The following is a 16,807-nucleotide window of genomic DNA, read 5'->3' as shown; positions in this document are numbered from 1 at the left end:
AGTCTGTTCTTTTACTGCTGTGCAATGGACAAAACTGTAATCACAGGTTTTTAGCAATCACTATAAGTGGTGGAGGGGTTGAAGAAATATGGCCAAACTTCCCATTTGTGAGATCTTTCCCTTAGTTCTTTATTGATCAAATCTAATTAAATAATTTGAGGGAAGAGAACACAATAATCTCCTCCTGATACACAAATCTCCTTTCTATATGAACCCTTTCTAAGTAACCTCATTTTCCCCCAAGCTCCGTCTCCTTCAGCATAGAGCAGATAACAACTGAGCATCCTTGCAGTAAACTGAACCACAGTTTATGGCCACCTTATTGTCACTGGATTGCATCTGCAGAGCTAAACATTACCAAGCTCAAAACTGAAATAGGGACTTGTAAAACATTTTTTCCTCTTTAAAATGAGAAATCTCCACCTTTTCATAGACTGCATGACCCACTATGCCTTTCTTGAAATTGTTAGTGTTAGAAAATGAAAGCAATGATGAAGATAGTAATGACCTTCATTTTTGGTGAGTTTTCAGGGATGTTGTACCTCTCTTTTAAAACAATGCAATGTTATATTTATCATACCTTATTTTCCAAATGCCCCCATTGAATGTTATAGTTGATTTCAGGTTATAAAGGTATTGTACTGATTTCAGCACTAGATGAACATTATCTGCACCAACAAGCTTAGATTCTGTCTTCATGTACCTCTCAGAAAGACAGGGGGGTTCCACCAACTGTGGTTCAATTTGCTATTAGGGAGACAAACTCCAGATTTGCTTGAAATAATGGCTATAGACTATAGTATCTAAAAACACTATATGCAAAAAAGTCTAAAGACTTTGCAAACAGTCTTTGCATACAGTCTAAAGACTTGTATCCAAAAATTTACAAGATGTGTGAAACAATTTCCTGGAGGGAGACATAGATAGTCTTAGGATGATATTAGATGTTTACTGGAATGGCTGAACCTCCTTTTAAAAGAAAACAAAACAAGAAAGTTTTAGAATTTTAAGTGTGGATGCTGTCACTAAACTGCTCTGAACAGTCCTGAAAGAGTTCATGATTTTTTTCTGTTTGTTGGTTGCTGTCACCACAGCAACTAACTGGTTCTACATGAAGTTAAGGTACAAGCCAGCAAGGCTGTAATGGAATACATTCCTTAGCGTGAGTCAACGCCTGCACTGAAGAGGAAGCACACTGTTTTGGAAATAGGCTCTAAAATAGGGTGTTCTGCTCAGAGACTGGAAATAAGAAATATTGTCTCGAATCAGATCTCTCCCTCGTCCGTGTATTTTTAATCATAAATACTTTAGTTATGCTTGCTTTGTGATGGATTGGGAGTCTTGCTCTTCCAGTGTGACTGCAGCAATGCAAAGGAGGGAGCCGAAGCTGAGGTTGCTTTGTGCCCTGCAGAACAGAGAGATCTGTATCGGTCACAGCGTAGGCTGGCAATTATTTCCTCTATGAGTAGCCTTCGGTGAAGTGGTGACCCCACAGAGCCCTGGGGATTGTTGAATGCTTCTGAAACGTCTTCAAAAATGGGACTATAAAACCCAAGAATACTGGTATTATAATTTTAAATTCACTATCCAGGGATCTGTATTTCCCTTGGAAAACCGTGAAAGGACAACAACTCCAAAAAAGTTGAAATTCACTGATATGCACAATGGAATAATACTTACTGTATAAAGTGAGCCTCATTCTGCCTTCCTAAAACCAGCATTTCTCCAGTCTGGAGAAATTCTGATTGCAGTGGAAATTACACTTGTGAAGATGTAGAAGGCCAAAACTTTTCCCTGGCAAAACTGCTCTGGCTCATGTTGTAAGAAAAACTTTAGACACTGATTAGTAAATGATCAAATATATTTGGTCATGTGATTTTGGGGGGAGAGTTATGGCTCACTTTTAAGTCATTATAAAGGCAAATTTGAGGAAAAGCAAAATGAAGTTGTATCCCAAATGGCAATTCACTGTAATCATTAAAATTAAGTAAATTATTAACACAGTGCATTTAATAAGATGTATTTGACGTTATCAGTCTGTGGAAGGAGTTGCATGAATTTTAGATTTCTATTTTAAAGCAACATTGCACTGCCCAAGTTCATAAATCAGCAACCACATGAAATCTTAGGGTAGATTATTTTTGTGCCAGTGTAATTCTCTGTACAGAGCTACTTGGATGTTTTTTTCTGAGAACAGAATGAGAGCTCACTTTGCATCACAGATATTATGTCATCTGCTTTAAAAAATAAATCTACAATTCCAACCACAGGCTGGTAACCTCAAACGTAACATGTCACATTTGTCTTAATAAATGCAACACAATAACAATCAGAATTTTAATAATGACTTCGTCTTGGAATTGGTGTTTGGAGTATGATTTAATGTTACTTTCCCTCGATCTTTCCTTTAAGACATTTATTATAGATGTCTTCAAATTGAGCCAAAATTTCCTCAAAATAAAACCAGATGACAAAATACATTTGCTCCCTTAGCAGTCAAACTTAGGCAAGGCTTAATGAAAGGCTTATGTGAGATATCAGAGTTAGAAATAAATTGGTTAGTAAATATATTATTTTTGTTCTCAGTTTAAAGTAACTGATTGAACTTATTTTCTGACCCCCCCAAATTATATTTTCACATATGACTCTATAAATCTTGACAGCTGTGAAGCTTATTTTTATCCTACCACTAATGGGCAAATTGTAACCACGGGAATCTCATGAATATTTTCAAGTGGACTTGCAGGGGCCGCCCTAACAAACTGTGATTCATTGACACTCTTGGGTAGAACACTTCCTCAGAAAATGAAATGAAAATAATGACTTTGCCTTCTCTGTTGCAACATATGGGGACAATACATAAGACTAAAGAGAAGAAAATAATTTGTAATTCATCTCTGTCACTTTGATTAATATTAATAATAGTATTGAAATCTGCAAGAATGTCCACAGAAATAGCAGAATTTGGCCAATAAAATATTGTGGATTGTAAAGTTATTACACCACCAGCCCAATTTCCTGCATAGAGTCATCCATGGAATGGTGTCCAGCGACTCATACATCGAGTCTAATAACTTGTGCTCAGCACTGGAAAGTATTTCAGCCAATTTCAATTTGAGGATGGAGAACCCCATGATTCTCTTGATAATTTATTTGGGTCTCATTATCAGCACTATTAATCTGGTCATTAGTTCTACTTATGTTTTTCTCTAATAGATTGTCCATCGTAAAAGTATCAAGCATGATATTTTATATATTAAATTATTGTTTTGTGTATATAAACAGGTTGTGCTTTTTAAATTTATCACTGCAAAATTTGCAAAGTAACAATTTTGTTATATAACCTTAACAGTACTTCTGAATCTTGACATTAATTTTCCAAATTTCTTTGCTTCTAGGAAGTGGTTAAAAGGTCTGGACTCGAAGCTTTTGATGAACTACCAAATATTAGATATTAGAATCACAGAATCATAGAATGGTTTGGGTTGGAAGGGACCTTAAAGATGATCTAGTTCCAACCCCCCTGCCATCAGCAGGGACACCTTCCACCAGACCAGGTTGCTCAAAGCCCCGTCCAACCTGGCCTTGAACACTTTCAGGGATGGGGTATCCACAGCTTCTCTGGGCAGCCTGTTCCAGTGTCTCACCACCCTCACAGGAAAGAATTTCTTCCTAATATCTAATCTAAATCTACCCTCTTTCGGCTTAAAACTGTTACCACTCACCCTATCACTACACTCCCTGATAAAGAGTCCCTCCCCAACTCTCCTGTAGGCCCCCTTTCTGTACTGGAAGGCCACTATAAGGTCTCCCTGGAATCTCCTCTTCTCCAGGCTGAACACTCCCAACTCTCTCAGCCTGTTCTCACAGGAGAGGTGCTCCAGCCCTCTTATCATCTTCATGGCCCTCCTCTGGACCTGCTCCAACAGGTCCATGTCCTTCTTATGTTGGGGGCTCCAGAGCTGGATGCAGTGCTCCAGGCGGGTCTCATGAGAGAGGAGTAGAGGGGCAAAATCACCTTCCTCTACCTGCTGGCCACACTTCTTTTGATGCAGCCCAGGATGCTGTTGGCTTTCTGGGCTGCGATCATGCATTGCCGGCTCACGTTGAGCTTCTCATCAACCAACACCCCCAAGTCCTTCTTGGCAAGGCTGCTCTCAATCCATTCTCTTCTCAGTCTGAGTATTTGTGTCCCACAGTTCTGCTCACCATAACCTGGTTATGCTCAAGTCCATTCTGTACCAGTTTCTTAATTTTCTGTTAGAAAAGGCAGGATGTTCCCTGTTTAAAAGGGCAGCTGTCTCTTCTGTGTATCAGCTGTGTCCTGAAAAGGAACACTAAACCATAACTGGATGTGAGCTCTCCACTTGTACGTAACTTTTTTTTCGGATAAGAAAGCCAAAGGTCAGGGGTTCCTTAGAGAATGTTATAACTTGTGCCAATTCACACATGTAGAAGAAACAGGACTTCTTTTAGCTGTTGATGAAATTCATCCTGTTGCAAATTAGACCATATGGCACATGAAAGCTCGCTCCAATCCAATTTGTAAATTACACAATGAAGGGGACCGAACCAATTCAGGATTTCCTTTCATCCTGCCTCTATCCTTCCCCACAACTGTGCAATCACTAGACATATGCTCAATTTTACTAAAATGAGCAGACCCATAATGGGATCTTTTTTTCTGGTTGTAAAATTAAGCCTCTGCAAAAGCATTTGCAGGATTGGGGCTAATTTGGCTGGCAAGCTAGAGAACTTCACTCTGATGTCCAATACACTTATTATCTACCAGAGGCTGGAAATGTAAAGATGTAATCCTCAGTTAAAAAACGCTGGTGGTATAGCTTTGTCAGATTGGAAAGCTATGAATCAGACATATCTTTATCTCTTGCTTACCGGCCCTCTGTGACTGGAATGACTTTATTGCACAAAGTATCAGCCTAAGGAATCGAGTCCAGATTGCAAAAAGGAGAGTTACTATAATAACAATGACCCAATGTGTTTATTTCAGAGAGGGAAACCTTCATGTTGTAAAATGTACTTCAAGAATCTCTCTACTGCACTCGGCAAAATAAAAGTAACGGGTAGGAGGTAAGTAGACTCTTGCCCTTGACTACATGGAGAAGAGACTGTTTCAAAAGCAGTGTACAGAAGTCCAAGGAACCAAGATTACCTTAGCACAGCCTTCCCATAGATCTGTTTTGCATTGTTGGCTGGAGATGGAGGATAGTTGTAGTAATATTTTAATAATAATAAAGAATGAACAAGATTTCCATATGTCTAGTGACTAAGCCAAACTCCTGTGCAAATTTCAGCCTATGTAGCATTTGGCAGGGTCAGAGTGTGAAGAGATGGTAAAATTCCCCTTCTTTTTTAGTGTGCTTTAAAAAAATCCACTAGAGGTATCTGTGTTATTCCAGCAGTGACCACACTGAAGAAAAAAAATTCTCTGAAATCCATTGGGAGTGTGACTAAAAAGCTATTGTGGGTTTTGCTTGTTTAACAGGAGCTATGAAAAAGGAAACGAAAATATTATTTCAGCAACTGTTGGAGAAGGAAAAGATGGGTATCACCAAATTCCTAGATTGTTTATGTGTTTCTGTTGCTCCTTAAATGAAAAAAAAAAAATTAATGACAGCAAAAACTGTAATATCCTCTGATATTTTAACGAGAATAAATGCACCAATGAAACCCACCTAAAAACCTTTCTTCGCTCTGAACTTGCATCTAAACCTAGATGAATAGTAAACATGTATTGCTTTGAAGCTGTGACACTGAAGCTAAGATGTTTGTTTTCATGGTTAAGAGGGCCCCTTTAACATTTTCTGGTTTATTCTATTTAGTACAAACTAATGTTTTACTCCTGCCTTTCTTTTCTATCGTGATCATGTTACATGTGATTCTTCTCACCTACATATGGCTGTTTCAAATTAAGTACGTATTTTAAGCCAGTATCTTCTAGAGGCCCATTTATTTTACTGGTGATATTTTAGGGTAAAGTGAACTATTGTGTAGGATTGCCTACCTCTCTTCAGTGACCATAAAGTCTAAATAATGAGCTCAGACAGCATGCCTCAATTTTATATATGAAACTATGCAAGATGACTCCACCATTTTTCAGGTAAACCTGTGAATCTTTTCATTTGGCCTTCTGGTTCTGATTTTTCATTTGCATGATTTTTGCTTCTAATCTTAAATTGTTGCCCGTAAGTAATTTTGAACTTATTTTATACTTCACTCCCATGAACTTTTGCATGAAATCACAGGCTTTTATTGTCCGCAGTAGATAGCTATTGCCACAGAATGACCCCCGAGAAAAAAACATGTCATCACTGTTAACCTTTTGTCCTTGGAGATGTTCTCCAATTTCATGCACTGTACTCCCTGTACTCTTCTGTCTGCCAATGCCGCATCTTTGCGTACATGTTTGTTTTGAGGCACGTTTTGTATGTGCTCCTAATACTGGCATTCTTTCTGTTTCGCATGACAGACATTTACTGGAAACCTGTTCTCTCTGTGCCTTTGCTCTGACTTGATGCTCTGCGTGGATGGGACCCTGTTCTTTCCTCCTCCTTTGGTTTTTGTGTGCATTGGATTCTTGCCTGAGAAAGTTTGCCAACAAAAGGTGGAAAGTTCTCATTATTTAATTGAGAACATAAATAATGCCACCTTCATACTTCATTTCCCAGAGGGAGATCTATACTGTTTGTGTACCATTTTATGTACGCACACATGCACACACAATTACAGCACAGCTGCTACGCAAAAATGCCCAAGCTAACTCAAATGTGAATTTCTGAATTTCTTCTGGCATGCAGATTACTTGATTTAACTCTAGCTCAGTAGCTCTATAATATGCTGCTTTTCCATGACAGAATAATTTTTTTTTAAAATCTATTCAAAACACGGATTTTTTTTTAATTATTCTGAATGGAGGTCCCTTTGGGGGAGTAATATAAAATAAGACATGCCGATATTACCTGCATGCAATTTCATAAGACTTATTCCCACCAGTGAAAGTCCAAAAAGCATTTCCCTGACATGAGTGAAGTTTGGCTGATGTGAAACTTGATAAGAGATAGAACATCAAAAAAGGCAGTAATCTCAAAATTAATTTTCATTGTGATCTGAGTTTGTTCTCATTCTCTGAAATATATGGATTCAGATCTGCTGTGTTTAGTCACCCGAGTGACCATTTCTTAGAGGACTAGTCAAATTAGTATCATTGTTCCTTAATTGCAAAGAGACTGTTTGCACACGGATTAGCGTATAATTATGGGTTTCTGAAACAAGCATGGATACTTTTATATTGCTTTTAATGATGTCAAATTTCAGTTTGACAACTTCAAATGTTCAAATCCATTAAGAACCTAATTAACTGGCTGCCTAGAGATTTTTCAAAAAGCCTTCAGGGCAAGCAGGTAGATCCGTAGATCCATAGCTTTTTTGCATATAAACATCCCACTGATAACAATGCAGCTTTGTACATGCAAGAAGAGGACGCAACCCTTTGTTTTCAGAATTAATGTCCTTGTAACAATGGCTTGAAAAGAAGCATTGTCAGAAACTCTCGTTTTGAGGTCCTTGTGTTTGGATTCCTTATAGACTCATTTATATTCTTACATTGGTCCTCTGGTATTACAGAGTTACAATTAACTGCACCTTCCCCGATGCTGAATGATAGTCTTGTTAAAAATCTCTCCTCTTGAAGTGCTCATCCGCTCAGTTACAGCAGTTTTGCAGCTATGGAAGGAATAACAGCCTTGCAAAACCAAGGTCTGGTAAGAAATAATACCAGAGAGTAACAGTCTAGATCAGAGAAGGCAGCTGGCAGCTTGTGGGGTGATTTTACGCAGCCTCTAAAACTGCAGACTTAGCCTACTGTGATTGCACATGCTTGGGCCCTTTCTTTGATGAGCAATAACCCTGTCTAAGTGAGTTGAGAGAGCAGCACAAATGCACGGCAGATGTGCCCCAAACTGGCATCTGTCCCATTAAACTGTTAAGTAGCCCTGATCTAAGCGGTAATGAGTCTCAGAGGGTGACAGTGTCTCACCCCGACTTTCAGGGGGCTGATAATGATTTAAGAAAACAAAGGAAAAAAGCAGTGTTTCATATAAAATGCTATGGTAGTAGCCTCAAGTGCTCGTTTCAGTGTCATTGTGCGGCTTACATTAATTCTGACATAATAACAAGAAAATTAATTACTCTTATGAGAGCAGGACGGCACTTTTAGAGTCAAACATTTAGGCTGATCCAAGGCATACTGTTCTTTGCAACATGTTTTGGTCTTCCTAGTGATATGTCTTTTGCTGGCACGGGCAATCTGCACCAGAGGCATGGCTGAATCAAAACTACATGCGCTAGGAGAAATGAAGAAGTTATTCCTATCTACTGTCCAGGAAAAGTCAATCCAGAGGCAAATTGTTGAGTATTTTATTCCGTTCCCATCCTGGAATAATTTATGCTCTTGAACATTCTTTGACATATAGCTAACAAGCGAGCTTCAGACTACATGAGTCTTTATAAATATTTCGGTTATACGTAGGCCAAGTGCAGAATCTAATTACTAAAATTGGTACCAAATAAGGGCAAACCAGAAAGAAAATCAGTTGAATACAATACCCTGAAGTACCACCAGTTTACATTTCCACCTCTGGCCTTTCTTCTGCTACACAAGTGGAAAGAAGTATACAGGACAAATGAGGGAGCTCTTCAGCTGACCGAATGTACGTGTTCGAAAAGTTTGGAAAAATAACAGGAAAACTCACACTGGCTCAGATTTCCTTTGCTTCTGTTTTCTGATCTGCTCTTTCAGCTAAACTTCTCCTAGAAGAGCTATAAAAAAATCCACACTGGAAATCTACAACATTTACACCGCTTTGGGTCAGCCAGCTGGATCACTTGTCCCAAACACTTTTCCAGCCATTGAGAAATGTTCTATCACAAATTCTGTTTGTCCGCCTTTCCTTAGTAGCTGTTCAAGTGGTTGGTGGCCCCACTATCATGACCCCATATACCAAATTTGTACAGTAGTCTTGTTTTCCTCCATTTCCACAGCCTGCCCAAGTAAAAAAATAGGTAAAAATAGTATTCTAATATTGTGTATCTCCTAGTTTCATTGCTGCCTGTTTCTCACAGATAGCCATGATTACCATCACTGAGTTTTCTCTATTAGAACTCTCTCGGGACGAATGTTAGCAGTGGAATTTAGTGTGCCATCATAATGTGTTCTGAAATGGGTTTACCCAACTCTTTTTTCCAACAGATTGAAGATTTGAAGATTTTCTTCAGATTCTTTAAAGCATTGATTGAGCTGAATAGCAAACTATATGTTGGAATTAGAATGGCTTAAAATGTTTCTAGGAGTTAAATTCTGGAGGAAAAAAAAACTCAATAAAAAGCATATAAAAAAAGCGCAAGATGTATCCAGCCACCCTGCAAATCTTAAAAACCTATACTGTAGTCTTTGTAGAAACCAGATGCTCAGTCTGCTTGTCTACTCTCACTGAAAAATTGATGAAAAATTAATGAAAAAAAAAATGAACCCATTTCACAGGAGACTAAAACAAATTGTTATGAGCCTTGCTGAAAATTACTGTCATGCTGCCATAGAAAAACATAACCCATTAATTTTTGTTGCCCGTACCCACTCCATCCAACTCATACAGTTCCTTTCCTCACTCAAATGTACTTGCTTCAGGTAAATGGGCTAGGAGAATTTTACAAGTTTGTTTTACTTGGCTACTATGTAAATCAAAATAGTTGACTCACTTGAAATTTTAGCTTTGTTTGAGGAAAAAAATAGCCACCTGCGAAAAAATGGGAAATGTTCCAACAAACATAATTTAAAAGAAATGAGTGACTATTGAGGTTTCTAATGGGAAAGAAAATTTGCCGTCAGCTACATTATATGGCACCAACAAGAGAATACTGGAGTCTAGCTGGCGAAGGATCTGGGAGAGCACTGCTTGTTGTACGAAATAGGAGACAGATGCTTGAAGGAAAAGTAGAGCAAAGGGATGCAGTACCATATAGTAAAACCGAGGCATATTTGTTGTATAAAGTTTATGGGACTCTAAAGCAGTTGAAGTTGGTCAGACAAAAATAAATAAATTCTGCTTTATTTGGAAGACACTGTAAAATTAACAAACACTTAAAAATGGTTTGTATTCAGACACGAACTCTTCTTCATGTGTACTCATCGTTTAAGTACAGCTGCAGTTATGCCTTCCAAACTCTGCACATAGGACATTCACTCAGTCTTAAAACCTTTTGATGATTTGCCTGTATTATGTCAAAGTGTTGCAGGCTTGCATGTTTGACTGCAAATATACACGTATTGATGTATTTGAAAGCTAATACACAATGGGTTTGACTGAAAACATATAGAAATCAATAGGGGGCTTCCCATTGATTTTGATTGAGTCTGGAGAAAACCCATAATGTGAAAACCAGTGTGGTAAACCTTGTTCTCATCAAGATGGTAGATACACAGGTAATCACCAGCTGCTTTCTGAACAGGCATTCCCCTCTCCCTCCCTCTCCTGTGGCTTTAGAGTGAATTACTCTTTAGCAAATATTTTTGCAAGCGAGTCTCCATTTCCAGCACGCCTTGGCCCTTCAGGCAAAGACCCCTAGGCTCTGTAGGCAAGGGAAACACACTGGGGAGATACAGAGCTGGAACAAAAGGCCATTTTTTGTGCAGGGTGAACTAGAATCATGGGCAAAGCCGGGATTTGCCTAGGACAGCTGATTGCCAGAGGCAACAAAATGGTCATGGCCCCACTCCTTATTTGGCTTGTGCCAGGGCCCTGGAAAGCCATGTTGGTTGCTGCTGCTTGCAGAGAAGTCCACGGGGCAGCAGTGCTGCTCAGGCAGGTCACAGTGTCGGTGCTCCCCATCTCCACCCAGGTCTCAGGAGCCACAAACCTCCATACAGCTCCAAACAGCTCTCCTCATAGTTTTCTAGCACTCTCCACTCCTTTCTGCCCCTTGCCCAGGACACAGCTCCAAATTTTGCTTGGCAAACTCAGCCTCGCCAAAACTGCTGAGAAGCCTTGGGCTAGCACTGCCTTTGGCCATTTGTTCAGGACTTGCCCGACTGATAGTAATGCAAGCGAAAATCTAATATCCAAATGTAACCCAATAATACTGTCAAAATATTCTGAGTTTTTAGGGCAAAATTGTATGGAAGATCCCATTTAACTTTACTGAGAAAATAACATTCAGGAAAAAAAGTGTAGCCATTTCCTTGTAACATTCAGGACCAGGTGATGCTGAATTCAGCTCTAACAAAGCTGTACTTAATTTTAAAACCTAAGAACAAAGTAATATATGGGGTTCATTTTACTCATGCAGGAAGTCACATGCAGATTTCCAGAAGAGATTCACCAGTTTGGTGAATGTCAGCCAAGTTCCCTTAACAAACTCTTGCATTTAAATGTCTTTCAACCATCTTCAAGAAAAGAAAAAAACTGAGGAAAATCATCAGACTGGAGGGATTACTCCTCACCTCTCTGAAAAGCAGAAATCTGTTTCCTTACTTAATTCACTCCCCACTCTCCATTCTACTTGTAAGTGTTTAGAGAAGTCTTAATTGCATAATCAAAGATAATTTTGAATGCCGTCACAGCGGAAGAAAACAATTTCTGAAAGTGTGAGATTAGAGAGATGAGTTTTATTCCTGACTCTTCCACAGAGGAGCAAGAGTGTATTTTAGTATCAAAGCTCAGGAAGCCAAATTAAAGAACATCCTTAATTCTGTTATTTGTTTGATCTGCTTTCGTAGGCATAGTGTTCTCTCCTATAATTATTTGCCGGGTTTCTGCACATGGAGCCAGACACACATAGGCTAAAGCGAGCGGCATCATATCATCACAAAACTGGGGTAAGCAAGGGATGAATTAGAATCCACTAAGGGTTGTCAGACACAACGTGACTCAGTGCAAAATAGCTTCAGATCATACGAGTCTGGTATCAAACGGTCATGACACATACCTCAGGATGGGGTTTTTTGGCGATATATGACCCTTACTGTATACCATAGGACTAGTTTGGATTTTGCAGAGGTTCAAAAAGCTTTGCAAAGAGTACAGTTGTTTCTGGGGGGTGGGGGGTGTTGTATAAATTTGACTCCACTCAAATTTATGAGCTTCATTAAAACCAGATAAACGTCAAAATTACTGCAGGACAAATCTAAACTAGTCACTGCTTCCCGTGAGGGAGTCAGGGAACTGGGGGCAATGGCAACAGGTTGGGTACTAAAACAGACCCTTCTTGTGCTGAGGGAAAGGACATAAATACCACAGATACAACTGGGGAAGCAATACCGAGCAGTCCCACCCTTTCTAATGCAACCAGTTTATTTTCAGTTTGTTCCCTTAATATTGTCCTAACGTTACTTTCTCCAGTAACTAAGCAACCTCCAGTGCCCTACTGCTGAAACGGTTTGAGTCACTGCTGGGACTGGGGGTGGTTTTGGGTTGGCTACTGGGGGCCGGGGAGAGCGCAGAGGCGGTTCCATCCCTGGGCTGCACCGCCGCCTGACGGCACCGCTTCTGCACTGCTCTTCTCTCCCACTGAGGCTCCCAAAAAACCATATTCAAAGAACAGTTATCCTTACCGGTAACACAGTTCTGACAAAATCTTTCTTTCTGCCTGTACTATTCGATTTCCTTATCAGCAGGGACAAAGAAATAATCTCTCATTTAGTCCACGGAGACATAATACCGAGAGGGGCTGCGAGTGCTCAGGAGCAGAGAGTTATTTGTAAAATTGGAAGAGCAGTCTGAAAGACAACATGTAAATTGGCGGTTTCTACTTGGAAGGAGAGAGCAGAAACCAGAAAAAAAAAAAAAAAAAAAGGCAGGCAAGGAGCAATGGGGCTGGCAACGATCCTGCAGACAAGAATTTGGAATTGTAGTGGGTCACAAGTGTGTCTTTCAAAAATATTATGCCACTGGGGAAAAAGGCAGGTGTTATACAGAGCTATATTGATAGGAATGTCATCTGTAAGGTGCTGTGAAATAGAACACAGCAGAATAAGGATGCCTGTGTAAAAAGCATAAAGTACAAACAGTAGGATTTTTAAAAAGCTTTCTATGTACAGAGGCTTCATATAATGTTTTAGAGCATTTGCTTGAGCCTTGCAGAGAAGAAGTCTCAGACCGTGACTTTGGATAAAACTATACCAGTGTATATACCTGAAAGACATGTATTATCTCAAAATGCAGGAGGACTGAACTGAATCCCAGACATAACATTTTGGTTATCATATCTACGAGATCCAGCAACAGCAGAAAATATTTCTGTTTTCTTTTCTTCCCTGTTTTCAAACTGATCAACTGTAATATTCAAATAACTCCACAGTAGTTGGGCTTAGCCACCAGAGTAAAATAACATCTCTTTTCCCCTAGGAGTTTACTATGTAAATGAATACAGCCTTTTCTACAGCAGTGCTTCTCTGCATGTTGTAATACTAATTACTCCTGGGACTGGGAAAAAAAAAAAAAAAAAAAAAAAAAACCATAATGGGAAGCACAGAGAGGAACAGCATAAAAGGATAAAGAATTCAAACATGAAAAATGACATTATAACTTCATTGGCATCTTGCTCCTTCAGTGTTTTCCAAATAATAACGCAGGAAAGCAATCACAATGGCAAACAGAAATCATACTTTTTTTTCTGTCACTGCTAGAAGCAAAACATCTGGAAGATCCTAGAAAACTACTTCTCATCCAAACTCCAACGATTCCAAAGGAAACAAATCATCTGAAGGATTTTGACAGTATAATTAATTTTTCTAGTTCCCCTATCAGTGTCGATTGCATGTGCCTCAGTATTAAAAGTGAGTTGGGAGCAGTGCTACTGTCTAAAGCAGGAACTACAAGAAAATGTTGGACAGAATGGGAATCCTGTGGAAGGCAAAATAGCAAAACAGAGAGAGTCTTTTTTTTTGTGAGAGATGTAGAGGAGCGATGTGGACCTGAGAAAAGGAAGAGAGGAATAGTGACAAAAGAAATGTTTGGGCAAGAAAATCACATGACATATGGGAGGACAGGAAGAAAAATGGGAGACAAAACAAATGAAAACTCAAAAGAAGGAATAATAAGAGAAAAAGGATTGGTCCTGCTGAGCAGTTTTAAACAGAGTGCACTATATTTATAACTGAAGGGTGCATCTGGAGTGAAGCTGGTGATTCAGGTCTTAAAGATGGAAAAGGAACTAAGGCTACATCTGTTCTGTTTGATAACTTAATTCTTTGGTTCAGTCCCAGGACCTGGTCCCCAGTCATTCACATCTGTGAACATGTTGTGTGCTCCCCTTTGGAGCTAACTGACTGCTTCCCCCTAGGAAGAAGCCAGGCCACAGTCCTGGAGGCTGCTGCCCTGCTGCCTGTGACCAGCATGGATTAGGCTGTGCCACCAACCTTCCCGGCCAGTCCCCAAAATGGAGCCAGCTCACCATGCCACCATACAAATTCCCATGCCACCGAGCATGCAGCACAGTCCCACTGTGCAATGCCAATCAAATGCCACTCAGAAGGGCTGCTACGTGGCCCCAGTTTACTTCAAGCATTTGGGACTAAATAAGCTCTAAGAATAGTTATTATGATTGAAGGGGCCACCATATGGTGCCACACACCTTGCAAGCACTCCATGGTGTGGATGACCCCAATAGAGGAAGCGAGGCTGAAGTGCTGTGACCACAAGCTGTCCTGTAGCAGCTGTCCTGGCAGCCACAGGTGTGTCCCCCATGTTGCTGCCTTCTGCAAGTTAGATCTACGCTGGCATGGAAAGAAGAAAAATCAGGCAGCAAGCTTCTGACTCCTGAAATGAGGCGAGGAATGCCTCCACCTGGATGGAGATAGCTGGCAAGCTGGGGTAAGTCCCAAATAGTGGATGCTCCCCTCCACCCAACGGCAAACATTTGTAACAGCAGCTGCAATCTGCAAAATTATAACATTTCAGGATCCCACCCAGAACAATAGAAAACAATGAGTTTTGGCCACCTGCCATGCAACACACCCTTGATGTGGTAATACTTGGGTCACACATGGCAAGGTGCTCCATTATGACATATTACATAATCATCTTTCAATAAATTATGTTTTAGCATCATCCTCTGCTTATGATTTCGTTGTTTTGTTTACCTCATTCATGAATTAGCTTTCTGCATTAGTTTTTAATGGAGAAAACATATGAATATTAACGAAATACTATGAAAAGCAAAAAAGTTGCAGAGCTAATTGTTGTGTTTAACTCCAGCCAGCAGCTAGAACCACGTAGCTGCTCACTCCCTCCCCCCTGTCATGATATGGGAGAGAATCAGAAAAGTGAGGAAAAGTGACGGTTTTGTTCTCTTGGAGGCCAGCTGCTATTGTTGCTCTTGCTGCTTCATGAATGATGTCTAAAGCTGCTTAGTAGCGTAGAGCTGACTTGCAAAATTCAAACTTCCTGCAAGTTGCGTGCCAGAAATGACTCCACAGGAAGCCCCTGTGTAGACTTGCCTTTACCAGTGTGTTAGCAAGAACTGCTTTGTTCCTAGCGACAACTGAAAACAGCGCTATCTGTCTACTCACGGGTGTATTTCATGATAGCAAAAATGACATTGTTTTCAGATTTTTTAAGGCTTTCATTCCTTAGATGTGAAAAGTGATAGCTTTATATTGCTGCTTTTATACATCTCAGCCTGTGCCAAGGTACTGTGTACCTCAGTACCTGCAGGGTGGCAGCACAAAGGTAGGATGCTGAGCACTACCAATGCTCTGCGCTGCCACCCGAACTTAAAGCTGAAGAAAGTTTAGTAATTCTGTCTTCCAGCAAGCTGATACCAAGCCTGGGTTTGCTTTTCTAGTCATAAACTGCCCAAATACATAAAGAGTTAGGCTTCTTCATAACATCTGTCTGCAGAGATGGTGACCTGCTTTCCTCAGCTCTTCCTACTTTGCGTTATGGAGAAGATGAAGAAGAAATCACATTGGTCCTGTGTAACAGAACAGGTGGGCAGCCAAGGAAGCAGGTGAACAGTGCAGCGGGGATCCAGATGCAGCTGTGTTTTGGAAACAGATTCTCACTTTCTGTCCTCTCTGATGGAGGCTGAGGGTATAGTTTGAGGAATGCATTTTCAGCGCCAATTAGGCCTTAAACATTTACCACTTGTGTTGCAAACCTGCTGAGCTCTGTGCAGCCCTCAGGAGACACAAACATTTGTGATGCCAACAGGTGAACTTTCTGTTGGTGGGGTTTTTTGGGGGTGGGTTGTTTTGTTTTTTTTTGGGGGGGGGGGACTATCTTTCAGCTGGATCAGTTCAGTGCTCAGCACCAGGGTGATGCAGGTGCTGATGCTGGCACTGCTCAGGGAAGCCAAGCAGGACGGGAACCAATGGTCAGGCATGGAGCCATGGTGGCATGGCAAGTGGGCAACCCGGTTTGGGCACTCCACTGGAACCCAGTGCGTAACCCCGGCCTGTGCCTGGAAACGGGCAGGAGAAGGGGAGGCTGGCGCAAAGATCGGCAGATGCGATACGGCGCGGGGAGTCTTCAACATTTTGTTAAACTTTAACTTTATCGCACATTTCCCAGGGGCAGGATGCCTGTGAAATTAAAAGATACTGGTTTAGCACTTTAGTTACTTTATGCATACGAAAATCCGCCAGGGAACGCTCTCACAGAGACCAACTGACGCGAAGCAGAGCGTGCAATGAGCGACCTGTGGCACTGCCCCAGCCTGTGCCGGGTCCGAAACCCTCCTTTTAGCATCAGGCTGGTCGAGGTCAGCGCTAACCCGGGTACCCTCGCTACGC

Source organism: Vanellus vanellus (assembly GCF_965231255.1).
Source record: "Vanellus vanellus genome assembly, chromosome: 1".
Lineage (NCBI taxonomy): Eukaryota > Metazoa > Chordata > Aves > Charadriiformes > Charadriidae > Vanellus > Vanellus vanellus.
Note: the sequence above shows the minus strand (reverse complement) of the source record.